The sequence below is a fragment of the Vigna unguiculata genome, chromosome 3 (assembly GCF_037176805.1).
Source record: "Vigna unguiculata cultivar grain cowpea cultivar isolate G323 ecotype 2 chromosome 3, ASM3717680v1, whole genome shotgun sequence".
Classification (NCBI taxonomy): Eukaryota; Viridiplantae; Streptophyta; class Magnoliopsida; order Fabales; family Fabaceae; genus Vigna; species Vigna unguiculata.
In genome coordinates this window covers 25,908,157-25,921,028 of record NC_140794.1, presented here as the reverse complement: position 1 = coordinate 25,921,028, position 12,872 = coordinate 25,908,157, and positions in this window count along the sequence as shown.

Below are 12,872 nucleotides of genomic sequence, written 5' to 3'. Positions count from 1 at the left end.
TTCGTTCAAGTTCCCCACCCTTACCACAAGTAAGCGACATGGGTTGAACACCGTTAACTTAATTTCAATTCGTTTAAGTTTCCCACCCTTACCACAAGTAGGCGACACGGGTCAAACACCCTTAACTTAATTTCAATTCGTTTAAGTGCCCCACCCTTACCACAAGTTGGCGGCCTGGGTTGAACACCCTTATCTTAATTTCAATTCATTTAAGGTCCCCACCCTTACCACAAGTAAGCGGTTTGGGTCGAACACTCTTAACTTAATTTCAACAACAAGTAGGCGGCCTGGGTCGAACACCCTTAACTTAATTTCAATTCGTTTAAATTCCCCACCCTAACGACAAGTAGGCAGCGTGGGTCGAACACCCTTAACTTAATTTTAATTCGTTTAAGTTCCCCACCTTTACCCCAAGTAAGCCGCCTGGGTTTAACACCCTTAACTTACAACTATTACAACAATCGCATCCCAAAACACCGAACTACTTCCCAAGTTAAAACGAACTATAACACTTTTCGGCCTACGTCAAAACACGTTTAGAAAAACATCATTCTGCACGTCCCTATAACACATCCTATCGGTATCACACAACAACAAACATACCTAGAATGACCATCACATTAATGGTAAAGAAGATAGTGTACGTATTAACGAAAATATAGAAAATGTACGGAATAATACAAACTTAGAATCAAAATCAAAATCGAAAATATTCAAATATCAATCCTAAGCCGCCCCCTATTCAGCACCTTTTGCATCCCCAACATAATCAAAATTTGCATCTATTGTCTCCGCCTCGGCCATCTTCCCCGCATCCTCCTTAGGGCTAGACTCCACCTCATCCATAACCATACCATCAACCATATCTTTATTTACATCAAATTTAACATCATTAACATCAACATCCTTATCAAAGAAGGACGCTTGCCGCAACCCCTTCTGGAATTTGTTTATATGCTCTTGGATAACACAACTCTTTAAATCTTCTAGCTCTACCTCCAAGTCGTCATGTTTCTCCTTTAACTCATCATAATCGACCTCTAGATCTGCAATTTGACCCTTCAGCTTCTCTTTCGAGTCTAGGCAGCGCACCTTCCAAGTTGTCAGCCTCTTCTTCTCTTCTTTCCACTCTTCCCTTTCCTTCTCCCACGATTCCTTCTCCTCCGCAAATTTGTTAACACAACCTTGCAATTCCTCCAGCTTATCTCGATTCCCCTCCTTTAACTCTCGTTGATATAACGACCCAACCCGACGACCCAATATCAGCGCCTTACTGCTGAATTCCACCATGGCCTTCACCAATGCATTGGGCTTCATGCTATCGATTGAGTTAATAAGCTCCTCTGGCACATTGATTTCAATATCTTGCCGCACAACCGTCTCTGGCAGCTCAATCAGGGCAGCCTCTGGTCCTTTGGCACCACTAGACGACCCCGGCGATAACAAAGCGCTCGCACTTTCTTCATGTCTTTGCCTTTGCCAGGCCTAGCCGGCAACTCGGCCTTTCTCTTCGTCCGACCGTGCACATGTACATCCACTAGAGAATCCTGCAAATTAGAAACCTCAGTGTTCCCAATGGCTTTGGCTCTGGCCGCTTTCTCCTTTCGCAATGTTTGAAAAAGTGTTAGATTTTTTCCCCATCTGCGCCATATGGCCTGCAAACAACAACACACATCCATCAGACCACTCAAACACAGTATAACACTCAGAAATACGAAAAGATACCTTCAATATCTATAATCGGATGAATCGAATTATAAACCCTAAATAAGCCCTTAGTGGGCATCTTATCACTAAAAAGCATCACCGCATCCACCACCTCCTGGTCGGCCACCGATAACTCCTCCCTCGCCATTCCCTTATACCTCTAAGGGTTACCGGTCCAAACAAAAGGGAAACTTAGTACTCCCATCGTTGGTGTAAAAATGTGAACGTCCAACTTGCTTCACCACCACTTTAAAGAACCCATCTTTAAAGTGTTTGAAAGATTGGGTAAAAGCATCCAATCTATTAATTTCAGGTCGGCTTACAAGCGACAACCATGTAGTAGGACTTCTCGGCCTTGTATCAAAGAAGTAGAGGAACGCCCGCGGAGAAGTTTGCCAGTACAAAGCCATACACAACAACTGGAACGCCTACAAGTATGCCCAATTGTTCGGATGTAGTTGAGTGGGAGTAACATTCAACAACCGCAATACTCCCATGGTGAACTCATCAAACGGCAACCTGATGTGCAATTGTGAAAAATGACACATGTACATATAAAATAACTCCTCGGCAGCTCCGTCTCGGCCGTGGCAAACACATTCTACAACACTAACCCTCTTTGGCACCACAATATTCCTTCGAGCGCCCTTCTCAAAGATAGGAGTACAATTCAGCCACAACTTCAACAATCGTGACCACCGAAATATTGAGTATTGCTTTCGCACATCCACTACAACCCACTTGTATCCCGCCTTTACCGGTCAACTGCTCTCCACCAACTCCTCTAGCAGATCCTCCCTAACTTCAATTATTCTCTCCATAGGAATCCTCCCCACATTTCCCGGTTGCTCCTCATCACTACCACCTGACTGACTACTGTAACATCCCAAAATTGAATAACCTCAATTAATAAAACATCACATACATGAATATTCAAAGAGTACGGGGTTTAGGGTAAGAAGGTATACAATACGTCAAATATACCCGAATTACAAGAAAAGGACCCCACATGGCCCAACCAGAAATGTACTGAAAAGAACACAAATAAATATACTAGGTCTTGTTCGGACAAGAAAACATAAATAATAAAATCCTCCATTCATGGGCCATACAGTGGGCCCAACACCTGTCCAATCCATCAAGCTGCAGCATAACTATTTCCATCACCACTGCCAGGGGTTCTCACATCTGCTCACATCAACAAGGTTGATGATCATTGCAAAGGAAGAGACCACCCATAACACACAAGCAAGCGAAAGGGTAAGCTAGCGAATAAATCATCATATCAGGCATTCAACATACCATTTCATATTCAAGCATACAAAGTAGACACCCACATGTGAAGTATCCATCCATATAAAACCCTAAGATTTAATTATCCGGATACGTAACTGAGGCACCACCACGTGGCAGTGGAATTATGTCCTAGCAACGAGGCGTCACCGCGAGGCCTTCACAGAATTATACCCTTACAGGAGGCACCACCACGTGGCCTTCATGAAATTACGCCCTGGCCCTGAGGCACCACCACGACCCCCCCGGGGAATTACGTCCTTTTTGTCGAGGCACCACTAGGGACTCCCATTAAGAGGGTCCATGGATTACGTCCAACTGATGAGGCGCCACCAAGATCTCTCACTACAAGAGTCATGGAATTATGCCCTACCCATGCTTTAAACATGTTCCACCCACCAATCAAGAATTTCCCATAACATAAATATCATGTACAATCAACAATTCATACAATTCATGCTTTCCAATTCATACCTAATCAAACAACATGCCATTTCCATTTCAAATGTACATATTAATCATGCCATCATCATACAACCCTTCTAGTAAAGCATTTGGGTCAGATAGACAAACCACATATCGATGAACCACTCAATAACAACATCAAAACCCGCCCACTACCTCGCTCAAGCTAACAAGGCTCGCTCAGGCGAGACGGACCCTCTCGCTCAGCCGAGTCCTATCTCGCCTAGGTGAGGGCGCGACGAGGGGACAGGGAACTCTGCGAGGTCTCGCTCAGGCGAGTCCCTTCTCGCCTAGGCGAGAGCACTCCCCGCTAAAAAAGAACGCACGTCGCCTAGGCGACAATTCGTGCAACAAAAACCTGGGCGAGCCTCTAATAATCTCGCCTAGGCGAGACTAGCTCGCTTGGGTAAGAAAACCAACACTCGCCACTATTTTCTCGTACAACAGCCAAAACCACGAACCAAAACATGGTTTAACTCAATCCAAATCGGACACAACAACAACCAAACCATACAGACACGAAATGATGACAAAATAGCGAAAAACACAACAATCGAGGGTCCTAGCTTCCCTTACATGGAATGAGCTAGCAAAATAACTTTGACACCTAAGCCCACCACTGCAGCAGCTCCACGAGCAGATTGAAGAGCTAGAAATAGTGGCACAGAAGGGAGATTAGGTTTACTACAGTGAACCCCAACATAAAACACGAAAAATAACTTAGAGAGGGTTTAAGGTCATGGAACAAACTTACGTGCAGGAGCAACGAGGTTGAACTAACTCGAACGGAACGGAGGACCAAACCCTAGCAGAGACGGCAACAGCAGATCAAGGGTGTGCGAAAATCTGTTTTACGCACAAGTACCAGAATTAGGGTTTTGGGCAGCTTTAGGTCAGTTTTTCCCTTTTTGGGCTAACCCTCAGGCCCAAAGGTTAGGGACAACCTTAAGAAAAAAGGCAACACGAAAAGTAGGCCTTACATTCTCCCTAACAAGAAAATTTTCGACCTCGAAAATGAAACTTACTAGGTAAACAAATGTGGATGCAATTTTCTCATGTCCTCCTCTAACTCCCAAGTCGAGTCACCCGTCCTCCGATCACAGATGACTTTAACAAGACTGACGACCTTTCTTCGACGTTCCTCAACCCTGCTATCCTCTATAGCAATGAGTGGTACTTCCACAGTAAGATCCTTTCTGATCTGTATATCCTCAGCTTCCAATACGTGGGCCGGGTCGAACACATACTTCCTCAGTTGTGACGCATGAAACATCGAATGAAGGTTTGCCAACTGAGGGGGTAAAGCTATCTCATAAGCCACTGGCCCAATCCTCCTCGTGATCTAATATGGACCAAGGAATTTAGGAGAAAGTTTCCTTGAGCGGAGAGCCCTTCCCACACCAGTGGTTTGGGTCACCCTCAAGAACACATGATCGCCAACTTCGAACTCCAAGGGCCTCCTCCTACGGTCTGCATAGGCCTTCTGCCTACTCTAAGAAGCCTGCATTATGTTCCTCACCATCCTCACTTTTTCAGTGATATGCTCTAATAATTTTGGTCCAACCAATACTGCTTATCCATCCTGGTACCAATAGGGAGGAGTTTTACACCTTCTGCCATAAAGAGCCTTATACGGCGCCATGCCAATGCTCGTAGGAAAGTTGTTGTTGTAGGTAAACTCGATCAAGGGCAACACCTCATCCCAAGCCCCTAGGTGATCCAATATACACGTCTGTAATAAGTCCTCAAGTGACTGGATGGTCCTCTCTAATTGGCCATCAATCTGGGGATGGTAGGCCGAGCTCATAGTCAACTTGGTCCCTAAAGCCTCTTGTAAGGTTTGCCAGAACCGGGATGTAAATCGTGGGTCTCTGTCAGAAACTATGCTCGAAGGTACTCCATGCAACCTTAAGATCTCCTTGATGTACAACTGGGCTAACTTGGCCCTGGACATCCTCAAGTTCATCGCCAAAAAGTGGGCACTCTTGGTCAATCGATCCACTATCACCCAGATAGTGTCATGTCCTCTAAAAGTTCGTGGCAAATGGGTCACAAAGTCCATCGAGATGCTGTCCCATTTCCACACTGGTATCTCTAAAGGCTGTAGAATCTCACCGGGCCTCTAGTGCTTCACCTTCGCCTTCTGACAGGTCAGACAGGCTGATACAAATAGGGCCACATCTTTCTTCATCCCTTGCCACTAGAAAGTCTCATTGAGGTCCTGACACATCTTAGTCATGCCAGGATGCAAACTAAGACGACTTTTGTGTCCTTCCTCAAGGATCAAATTTTTCACCTCTGCATCATTAGGTACACAGATTCTACCCTGAAATCTCAGTATACCATCATTACCCAAGGAAATGTCTCTAGCCTCATCCGACCCAAGTTGTTCTCTGACTCGATTTAGATTGGCATCCAACAACTGCCTCTCTCTGACTGAGTCCAAAAAGTTACTAGATATAGTAAGGGCACTACACCTAATGGACTCGGGCCCCAAATCTACCTGTAGTATCATGTCTCTGAACTTTTCTAGCAGTTCCACCTCCCTTATCATGAGACGTGTCGTATGTACAGTCTTCCTACTCAAGGCATCGGCTACCACGTTTGCCTTCCCCGGGTGATACAACAGTTTGAAATCATAGTCTTTAAGGAACTCCATCCACCTCCTCTACCTCATGTTCAGCTCTTTCTGGTCAAACAGATACTTGAGACTCTTATGATCGTTGAACACATGGAACTGAGCACCATAAAGATAGTGCCTCCAGATCTTCAAGGCAAATACTATAGCTGCCAACTCTAGGTCATGAGTGGGATAGTTGCGCTCATGCACCTTAAGTTGTCTCGAAGCATACGCCACAACCTTCTTCTCTTGCATTACAACGCAGCCGAGCCGAAGATGAGATGCGTCACAATAGACTCAAATGGTTTCCCCACATCGGGAATCACCAATATAGGAGCACACGTCAACCTTCTCTTTAGCTCCTGAAAGCTCTCCTCACACTTGTCCTCCAAGTGAAAGGTTGGTCCTTCCGAGTAAGCAAAGTCAAAGGCGCCACTATCTGGGAGAATCCCTCTATGAATCTCCTATAGTAGCCTGCTAACCCCACAAAGCTCCTGATCTTTGTGGCCGACTTAGGGATTTCCCACTTGACCAGTGCCTCGACCCTCGCCAGGTCCACTGTAATCCCCTGGGCGGATATCACATGCCCCAAAAATTGAACCTCACCCATCTAGAACTCGCACTTGGACAACTTGGCATACAGCTGCTTCTCTCTCAAAACACCAAGCACCAACCTCAGGTGTTCTGTATGCTTTTCCGGAATCCTGTTCATGTAGTCCATGAACACTTTCGGGGCATTGGTCACACCGAAAGGCATAACCACGTACTCGTAGTGTTCATACCGGGACTTGAAGGCCGTTTTCTGCACATCATCAGCCTTCACCAATATTTGGTGGTATCCTGACCGTAGATCTATCTTCGAGAACACCAACGATCCATGCAATTGATCCATCAAGTCATCGATTCTCGGGAGGTGGTACTTGATGTGACCCCAACAAGCCTAAGCTCAAGTGCATCAACAAGCCCAAGCCCACATCAAGGCCCAATCACTAGAAGCATGATGAGAAAGATTCACATGGGCCTTTCACAAGATGATCAAGTCAATCATGGGCTTTTTATATTATTCACATGGGCTAAAGAAATCTCTAAAATATGAGATGATGCATGAAGGAAGTATTATAGATTTAAATTGGGCCATTGTTTAGGCCTTGTTTTTCTAGAATAATAAGTCAAACAATGTGTAGTTGAATTGATAAAATTGGGCTTGACTAAGCCCAATAGGAGATTTAGCCATTAGCTACCAAAGGTCAAAGGTAGACTAAGTGGAAGTCAATATTCCTTCCTACACCTCATGGATCATGCATCCTATGGAGCCAAGTCCACACTCCACCCATGTGCCTCCTTCATCCAAGGGCTAAGAGAGTGTCTTCTTTTCCAAGTCTTCATCCAAAGGCTAGGAAGATGCCTCCTTCTCCAAGCCACCATCCAAGGGTGATGATTAAAGCTTCTCCTCCAAGCTTCATCTAAGGGCCAAGAATTAGTCTAGCTTTTAGGTTCACATATAAAAGCCAAAAGTAGACCATTTGTACATTTTAACTCTTGAAATTTCTAATAGAATGTTTATGTTGAGATCACTCCACTCTTCTATTATTTTGAGAGCATACATGGCTAACCTTCTCCTTGATCTCCTCTAGCCACCTTCCATACCATAGTTCCACTTCTACTCTTCATCTTTACCAAAAACCTCCATTGCCTAGAGCTCTTCTTGCTCTTATCTTCATTTCCGCTGCATTTCATCTTCTTTTTGGTGTCTTCCATGGATCTCCTTCCTCTCCTACAGCAAGGGCGTCCATCAAATGGTATCTAGAGCCATCCAAGCCTTTGGTGCATCCACCCTCTTGGTTTGGGTAAGGTTCTGTGTCCATACTTGTCTCTTGTTTCAATTTTCGTTTTGTCTCTCTTCTCCACTGTTTTCTTCACTTTTGTTGCTGTTTTTTTCATGTTCTTGTTGCTCTCCACCGTTTGACATTGATGCTACATGAATCTCCATTGATTCATCTTGTAGTACTCCTTGCTTCATTAGTGCAAATCTGTTTTAGGTTCCATTTTCGTTTTCCAACACTTGTTCTTTTCTTCCTTGCTGTTTTTCTTCATTTTAATCGGTGCATCTTTCAATTTTTAGTTCCTTATGTTGTGCTTTGTCTTAAGTCATGTTTTAGCACTTTAATTCATCTTAATTTTCGTTCATATGGCTGAATTCTGCACTTGCTTGATGAGAACCAAGTCCTACATCACACAAAATGAGCTATGAACTTCAAGTGATGCTTGTGGATGTGTAAGACAATAGTCTCACTATTTTTCGTCCATTTCACCAATTGGATTGTGCTTTTGAGTGTTTAGGATGTTCTTCTATGATTCATACTTGATTTTAGATCATAATCAAGTTCATTCATCTTGAATTTTCATAAAACATCTTACAATTTCCGTGAGCATTTCTGCTCCCGTCTGTTTTTCAAGTTTTCACTGCACGCACACCTATTGTTTGAGATTTTTCATGACTCACTGCCTAGTCCAAATTTTAATCTGAATTTTTCGTCAATTAGCTAACATCCAGACGAAAAAAAAAGAATCATTCAAAAATGTTGAGTACAAAAAAAAATGAAAAATCGGTGAATTTGAGGCAAATTTTCACGTTTTCTGGCGCAGTGGTCTCGTGAATTTTATGTTTTACTGCTGTTTTGTGCGTTTTGTGGTACTTTTAAGTGCTCTTTGTTATTCTAATTGATTCCTTCATTGTGTACTCTATATTGGCTTGAGTTTTCCTTCAATAGAAGTGGAATTTATTCCCTCAATTTGGCACAAAATTGCAATGAGTACAGTGGCTGTTTCTGAGCACTTTTTCTTCTCTATTTTTAGTTTTTTTTTCATCTATTCTAGTGCATTAATAGGTTCTTATTTGTGGTTCTTGCCTTTCTTTCTAGCCTTTAATTTCTTGCTTGTCACTTCTTGAATCTCCTTCTAGTCATGTTTCATTTCAATTCTCTTTTGGTTTAACATTTCTTATTAGCTTTTCTTGCTTTCTCCTTTGTTTGGGTTCATATACTTGACTCTTGGTTATTGGTTGTGATTGATGATGCTATGAAGTTTAGAATGGTTTCTATGATTTGGTAGCATCTTAGGTGGTGGATATTGAAGTAGAATTTTAGCTTGTGTGCTTATCCTTTTCCTCACCACCTATTGAGAGTTTTGGACCTATTCATTTGAGAGTGTGTGCTAACTCCATTGCTTAGTATAGTTTTCTTGCTATTTTATTTTTTTGGTGCAGGTTTGGTGGTTGTTTTGGCCTTAAAACCAAGGCTATAATTGTTATTTTGCACTTCATTTTGGTGGCTTAAGGTGCTTACAAGTGCCTTACTTGGTGGTGGTCTTTGTTCAAATCAAAAGGAGGCTACAAGCCAAGCTCTTGGCTTTTGATTTTGTGCAAATTCGCAGCAGTTTGGCACATCTTATTTGGTACCATTTTGAAGCCTCCTTGATTGTGAAACTGCATCTTTTGAGCATCAAAAATTGAGATATTAAGTGGCTTGAGGTTGCTTCATTTTGAGTACCAAATTAGTGAACCAAAATTGGTTTCAAGTTCTCAATTGTATCCATGGCCTACTTAGGTGTCTTGGGGAACCAAAGGTGTTCAATCCCATCTCCTAAGTAGAACCTAAGTATCCATGGCCTACTTGGTAAGTGAGTGTGTTGAAAGTTCTAAGTGCTTTCTCACCTTATTTTTAGGCCGCAAAGTTAGACGCTTAGTGGTTTAAATTTGTGAGACCAAAGTCTCTAAAATTTTTGCCATTTAGGGGTCCGTTTTTAGTGTTAGTCTTTTCTTTTCTTTGAGTCTTGTTTGTGTTTGTTAGTGCTTAGTGTCTCAAGTGATTCTATTTACTTAGCCTTAAACAATTGTGTGATCTTTGAAACCTTTTGCAAGTACATCTTGGCAAGGATTGGCCTTGGTACTTAAGAAGTCTTTTAGACTCACCTCGCCTAACCTGGAGGTCTACTTGTGCTTGGTTTCTTCTTTCACCAATTTGTTAAAGTTATAAGTTCTTTTAATCACCATGAGCATTAGAAGGGCTACTCGTGCTAGTACCCAACATCAATAACATGATGAAATCAACCTCCACACAAGTGGTGATGAGGAGGTTGAGGTTGATCCTAGAGTCCTAAATAATCTCTCTTAAGAGGTTACGGACCTTAAAATTCAAATGGCTTCCATGCAAGCCAATCTTCAATTAATTGCCAATCAACTTACCCCTCCCAACCATAATACCCATGCCTCTCCTAGGCCTTCTTGTGCCCCTTCAAGGCATGAGTATGATTTTGAAGAGAAGGAAGATGAGCGCATTAACCTTAGACAATTTCCTCGTGTAAGAAGGCAAAGGCGCATACCTCCTCACCCAAAGGAAGTCAAAATTGATTTGCCTCATTTCTATGGAAAGGATAATATTGAGGTTTTTCTTGATTGGGTTGCCAAAGTAGAACAATTGTTTGAGAGTCATGTTGTGAAGGAAGAGAGGCGTGTGTCTCTAGCTACTCTTAGCTTTCAAGGGCATGCTCTTAATTGGTAGACTTCCTTAGTCCTCCAAAGAAAGAGAAAAGGGCTACATGATATTGAGTATTAGAATGATCTTAAGGAAGCTCTTCATGCCCGCCATGTTCCCTCCTACTACAAAAGAGAGCTCTTGGACAAGCTCCAAAGGCTCCAACAAAGATCTATGTCTATAGAAGAGTATAGACAAAAGATGGAGCTCTACATCATGAGAGCCGGAATTGAAGAAGAAGAGGAACTTACCATTGCTAGGTTCTTAAGTGGACTCAATTACAACATAAGAGATAAAGTTGAGTTGCTCCCCTACCGCAATTTTAATGATCTTGTTCAAATGAGCATCAAGGTGGAGCAACAACTTTTGAGACGTCCTTCTCGCAAGGATTCTCCCTCTTTTTCTAAAAGTGATTTTCAAAAGAAAGATTTTTCAAAAGAAAAAAAGTCCACTCATAAGAGCCTTACAAAGGTAAGTGACAAGGATGAATCCTCCACCAACAAAAGAGGTAGTGACATCAAATGTTTCAAGTGTCTAGGTAGAGGTCATGTGGTCGCTCAATGCCCTACCAAACACACCGTTGTGCTTAAGGGCAAAGACCTCTACACTAGCCAAGAGGAATCATCTTCAAGTGACTCTGACACTTCTCATTCTAGTGATTCTCAACAACATTCATATCCAAATGAAGGGAAACTTTTGATGATTAGGAGGCTTCTCAATAACCAACCTAGCATTCCTCTCAATGATCAAAGAGAAAATATTTTCCACACAAGATGTGAGGTTTTGAAAAACACTTGTTCTTTGATCATTGATAGTGGGTCTTGTTGCAATTGTTGTAGCACAAGATTGGTTGAGAAGTTGAATTTGAATTTGTTACCCCATCCCAAACCTTACAAACTTCATTGGCTTAATGAAGATGGGGATCTCAAAGTTGAACATCAAGTAAAAGTCAAGTTCTCTATTGGGAAATTTAAAGATAAAGTTTTATGTGATGTAATCCCAATGGAAGCTTGCCATATTCTCTTGGGGAGGCCATGGCAATTTGATCATAAAACCTTACACAATGGCCACACCAATGAGATCATCCTCCAACATCATTCAAAAACTTTTGTGTTGCATCCCCTCACTCCTAGCCAAGTTGCTAGTGATCAAGTTCAAATGCGAGCTAGGAGAGAGGAAGAGAGTTCCAAGAACTCTAATGCTTCTAAAGATTCTAAAGACAAGACAAAGGTAGAGGAAGTTTCTTTTTCTAAGGATGTTGCTCATGAAGTTCTTTTAACTCATTAAACTCTTTTGCACACTCTTCATAATGAGCAACCTCCCTTCCTCTTACTTTGTCAAGCAATCCTTACTTGTCTCGAACATCCTTCTTTTAAGGATCTACCTCCTTCCATCCGTGCTCTTCTTCATGAATTTCAAGATATTTTTCCAAAGGATGGCCCTCATGGTCTCCCACCTTTTAGAGGGATTGAGCACCAAATTGATTTTGTACCAGGGGCAAGTCTTCCTAATAGACTCGCCTATAGGACAAATCCAATTGAGTCCAAGGAGATAAAAACTCAACTCAAGTGAATGAGTTGCTAGACAAGGGATGGGTTCAAAAAAGTTTAAGTCCTTGTGTTGTGCCTGTGTTGTTGGTGCCCAAGAAAGATGGAAAGTGGCGTATGTGTTGTGATTGTAGGGCTATCAACAACATCACCATAAAATATAGGCACCCAATCCCAAGACTAGATGATATGTTGGTTGAATTACATGGAGCACAAATATTTTCAAAAATAGACCTCAAAAGTGGTTATCACCAAATTCGTATTCAAAAAGGTGATGAGTGAAAAACTGTTTTCAAAACAAAATTTGGTCTATATGAATTGTTAGTCAATGCTCTCCTAGTACATTCATGCGCCTAATGAATCATGTCTTGCGAGATTGTATAGGCAAGTTTGTTGTTGTCTATTTTGATGACATCTTGGTGTATAGTACAAGCTCTAAGAGTTGTGTTATCTCTTCTCTGAGACCACCAACTCTATGCTAACCTTGACAAGTGCACTTTCTGTGTAGAGAGTGTCATCTTTTTGGGAATTTTGGTCAATAAGAGTGGGGTGCATGTTGACCCTGCAAAAATCAAGGCCACCCAAGAATGACCTGTGCCAAAGAATGTTGGGGACATTAGAAGTTTTCATGGATTAGCAAATTTTTATAGAAGATTTGTCCCCAACTTCTCCACCATTGCTTCACCCCTCAATGAACTTGTTAAGAAA